A 5,392-nucleotide genomic window follows, 5' to 3' on the forward strand; every position below is an offset into this window, starting at 1 on the left:
GGCCCGTGCATTTTTTTTGGACTTTGGACCGGGCCGGGCTGAGCTGAAAAAGTCCAGTTGTTTTGGACCCAGAAAGATTCCTGCCCATGATCATCCCATGCACGGATGAAGTTGGTAAGGCTAAGATTGCCACGCATTTTCTAGTGGAAAAAAAATATATAATGGAACTTTTCAAGTTGATTTTTTTTTCAAAGTAGTGAAACCTGTGTCCAGGCCCTATCCACTAGCTCCATCGACCGGCCCTAGTTAGACTTGCTCCGGTCTTTGAGCAACCAATCATAGGTGACTTGTCGGGACAGGATCGGGCTTTAACAAGCATGATGAGATCGAATATGGACACGAAGCTATTGCACGATGGTTGTTAGGTAGGATGGTTCTAAATGGTTCTTAGCATAATTGAAGACCAAACCGTTAAGGACTGGTTTAGGCAGGTTGGATCATTGGCGGACTCAAGGGGGGGGGGGGGGGGGCTGGGGTGGCTGCAGCCCCCCTCTTGGACTCAAAAATGTTTTAACAGATTTTCTTTTTAGCAAAAGACTCCATGTATTTGGTATTTTTCTATATTTATTTTATGAATATTTGCTTTTGAGCACTTTGAATCAATATTGAATTATCAATCTTAGCTATATATATATTAGTGTACTGGATTGAGCGAGCAAAATTTTTTTTACCTATGTTATTTAGCCCCCCCTCTTGATCTGTTTCTGGGTCCACCACTGGGTTGGATTGAGTAGTCCAAATGGGTTTAAATCATTTTGATTATCACTAGCCCAAGATCAACAACGACACCACCACATAGGTCTTGTCCCTGCATGTGTTCACCTAGATTCGTGATTGAGTCGTCGTGCAAGCACCGATGCTGGTGAGGTCGTGGTCATCGTCGTGCATGCTAGATAGGGGGCGGCGAAAATAGAGGCGAGAAGAAGCACCCATTCTAGTTACCCAACTCTGGCGGTGTCACAATGGAGTATATGAGAGCTTGGAAGGCCCAGTCCATGAGGGGGTATTCTTGAGCCTGTCAATGATGTAGATGCACGGTTTGTCAATGACTGAGGGAAAGGATGAGGTACTTGAGCACGATGTGGGTAGGTAAGGAGCGGATGGCATGGATGTTGAGGGTCTTTACATGGATGTGGGAGCCACACCGGGGTCTGTGAACCAAACGGGGCCTAAATAAAACAGTAAAAGTTATGTACAGGTATGAGCAGAGTTAGAGAGTAAATCAGAGGAGATAAGCTTATTTTGTAGGTGTATAAATTTTTAGAAGACAATGTACATTGTGACTTTGTGGGAAAATTTAACATAATCATTTTTTTTGTTCGTTTGGCTGATAAACCATAACAGAAAGAATTGTTGACTGATTTATTGTAAGAGAAAAAATACTGTTGCATAACTGATAGGTTCAAGCGAACAATACGAACGTATTCTAGTTGGTTGAACCGTTGAAGTGGCATGTGATGTCCTTCGTTCGAAAACATGAAGTGAGGCTGTGCACGTTGAAAGTGAAACTACGGAGATTAACATCACTGTGCTAGCTCGCAGCTTAATTACCCCTAGCAACCAGTACCATCTACAGTGCAGGAGTGGATATACTGTGGCGACGAACGAACGAAGGCGGCCGGCGATAATTTTGCAAAACAGGTACTGTAGCACTTTCGTTTGTTTGTGACAAATATTGTCCAATTATGGATTAATTAGGCTCAAAAGATTCATCTCATCAATTCCGACCAAACTATGCAATTAGTTTTTATTTTTATCTATATTTAATACTCCATGCATGCGTCTAAAGATTCGATGTGACGGGAAATCTGAAAAATTTTGCAAAATTTTTTGGGAAGTAAACAAGGCCGAATTGAATGCGATGGTTGCGTCGCGATCGGCGATCCCTCGCCTTCTTGTCAAATTGCTGTCGGCGGCCGGCCGGCAGTGGCGCCAACGCTTTGCATGTGGTGTGGGTGGCGTGGCCGGGCCCCGGCCCCGGCCCTCCGGCTTGTTACCAACTGTCGGTGCTGTCCATCAACCCCGGCCACTGACCTGTCGCTCCATCGAACGCCACCGCCGGCCAGCACCGTCCACTGTGCAGACTCGGTTGCATTTGGATCGTTCAACTGTCGCATGGTACCGCTTCTTCAAGAAAATGAAGCCATGTCAAAGTCAAAACACCTGTAGTAAAAGAAAAATCGCAGTGTTAAGTTTTACCGTTCGTCCGCAGTTTTTCGTCTGCGTCGCCCCGGCATCAAGAGACCAAGGCCTTAATTTTCTTTTTTAAAAAATAGCATCGAATTTTACGATATATATATAGAGCATTAAATATAGACTAAACAATAATTATAATTAGTTATATAGTTTGAAAGACGAATCTCTTAAGTCTAGTTAGTTTATGATTGAATAAAATTTATCAAATACAAACAAAAATACTACAGTATCTATTTTGTAACTAAACAGACCTAACTATAAAATACGTGTTTGATTGTTGGTTTGATACTTTGTCACGGAGTAGGTGTCTGGGACGACGCCCCCACGAATTCCCTAGTAGTAGTAAAATTCAATAACAAGAGAGTAAAAACCATAGCCCGAATATGCTTTGCTTCCGCAGGTCAAGACAGTGCATTGAGGTCTACTTTACCTTTTTCCAAGTTTTAACCCCCCACAGGTTAATTTACAGCATGTATACCACGACTAGTAAATATTGGCTGTTAGAATATGTCAGAGCCGCAGACGCCACGAGAAACTCAACAAACCAACACAAAGAGATTGGTGCAGATTTTAATGCTTCCAACTCAGGCCTTGTTTAGTTCACTCAAAAACCAAAATCTTTTCAAGATTTCCCGTCACATCGAATCTTACGACACATGCATGGAGTATTAAACATAGACGAAAATAAAAACTAATTATACAATTTAACTGTAAATCACGAGATGAATCTTTTAAGCCTAGTTACTCTATAATTAGATAATGTTTGTCAAATAAAAACGAAAGTGCTACAGTTCCGAAAACTTTTCAGTTTTCGGAACTAAACAAGGCCTCAGAAGGTGTTGGATGAATTGGCGCCTGGGCCTGAGCTAGGTATATAGCATAAATGAGTCATGCGGTGTGAATAAGGCATTGTTCAGTTCCTAATTTTTTTTTGTTTTAAGTACTATAACACTTTTATTTTATTTGATTATTATTATCTAATCATATACTAATTAGACTCAAAAGATTTATCTAGCGATTTACAGATAAACTATGCAATTAATTTTTTATTTTTGTATATTTAATGCTTTATATATTTGTCGTAAGATTTGATATGACTGAAAATCTTGAAAATTTGTTGGCTTTTGGAGTGAACTAAACAAGACCTAAGTGAGTTAAAAGTTAAAACGAGCGATAAAATTCGAATGGGAGGTGGGTGCCACAAATCCATTTCTGCGAGCATTCGCTCCTTTCCGTTTGAGCGAACGATTCCGAGACGGACGTGTGCTGTTGTAGGTGCGTCATATTTATTCCTCCACCGAACATGCGCTACCACAAGTGCATTCATCTTTACCTTTTTTATTATTTTCTTTTTTTTCTTTATATTTTATTCTTTTATATGTTAACTAATTTAATTTTATTTGCACTATTTTGATCCCTTCTTTCACCTTTTCTTCTTCCTATTTTACTTAATCTTATGACCATAAATTGTATAAAGTTATATATATAACCTGTTTTTTCATATGTATGCTACCTAATTTAGTTAATTAACTTATTATACAAAGTTATATATCTAACTTGTGTTTTTATGTGTATGCTATCAAACTATTTGATTAACTTATTATACAGAGTTATATGTATCTAACTTTTGTTGTGTGTGTATGCTATATAACTTAGTTGATTAACTTATATTATACAGAGTTATGTATGTAATCTGTCTTTTTCATATGTATGCTATCTAAGTTATTTGATTAACCTATTATACAGAATTATATATCTAACTTGTGTTTTCATTTGTATACTGTCTACTTATTTGATTAACTTATTGTATATAGTTATGTATGTGACCTATTTTTTCATATGTATGCTATGTAACTTATTTGGTTAACTTATTGTTTGAGTTATATGTACTTTTATGTGTATGTATCCTAACTTATTTGATGAACTTATTGTATAGAGTTATGTATGATTAACTTAGTTTATTAACATAATGTATAGAGTTATGAATGATTAGTTTCTCAAATGAAAAGAAAATGATAATGAAATCTAAACATAATGTTCTATAACTTAGCACGCTTAACTTATTCTTTTGAATATGTTGTGTAACTTAGTTTGTGTAAGTTAGGTTTGTGTAACGCACGTGAAAAGAAAACGAGATCAATATGCCTGCACGCGCAACAAATAAAAAAAATGTTTGCTTACCGAATAGGGAAAGTGGTGGGATTTGTTTATTCCTAAAATAGAAATTGCACCCGCTGTCGGATCGTTCGCTTAATTCGAATCAAATGAACGTTCGCGATTTAGTCAGGTCGGGTGGGTGCTCAGCTGGCTGCACCTTCAGGGCAGGATTGGTGAAGGACAAATAGGAATATATACATGCAATCTTTTTTTTTAAAAAAAATCTGGATTATCGTCTCCACTGTGAAAAAATAACCCGGATTATCAACTCATCGTGAGTGCGTTTTTATAGTTCTGAGGGTATGCCGGGCCTGTCTGACCGGCAACTAACCAATACATATACGTAATATCCATATATTTGTATTAGAAAAGAAAAAAAAAGCCACCTGGATCTTCGATCACACCGTCCTTCACGGAAGTGGGAAGTCAGAAAGCCCAGCACGCGGCCCACGCCGCAAGACTGTCCTCGGACCTCTATATGTACACACATTTTCTTTTGGCCTTTAGTATTAGGGCACTCCCAAATTATATATAGTTTCTATGGCCTTATTTACTTCAAAATATTTTACAAAATAGGAATAGTAGCACTTTCGTTTGTATTTGATAAATATTGTCCAATTATGGACTAACTAGTCTTAAAAGATTCGTCTCGTCAATTCCGACCAAACTGTGCAATTAGTTTTTATTTTTATCTATATTTAATACTCTATGCATACGTCTAAAGATTCGATGCGACAGGGAATCTGAAAAATTTTGCAAAATTTTTGAGGAACTAAACAAGGCCTATATTTATTAATTTTGATAAACACTGTGTATAGAAACTACATAGAAACTATGGTTTTAATGAATAGTTTTTATATAATAATTTTATATCTAATTACATTCATTCTCTCTCCATTCTTAACCAATCGTATCATTTCATGTCTTGGATTGCAACAATTCTATCCGTCGATCAGAGCTGAAGGCATGGAAACACGCCGCTGCCATGCCACCGCCGCCCGACGCGGTGAGGCGTGACACGGTGACAGTGACGCCCTGG

This window comes from Sorghum bicolor, chromosome 7 (genome assembly GCF_000003195.3).
Source record: "Sorghum bicolor cultivar BTx623 chromosome 7, Sorghum_bicolor_NCBIv3, whole genome shotgun sequence".
Classification (NCBI taxonomy): Eukaryota; Viridiplantae; Streptophyta; class Magnoliopsida; order Poales; family Poaceae; genus Sorghum; species Sorghum bicolor.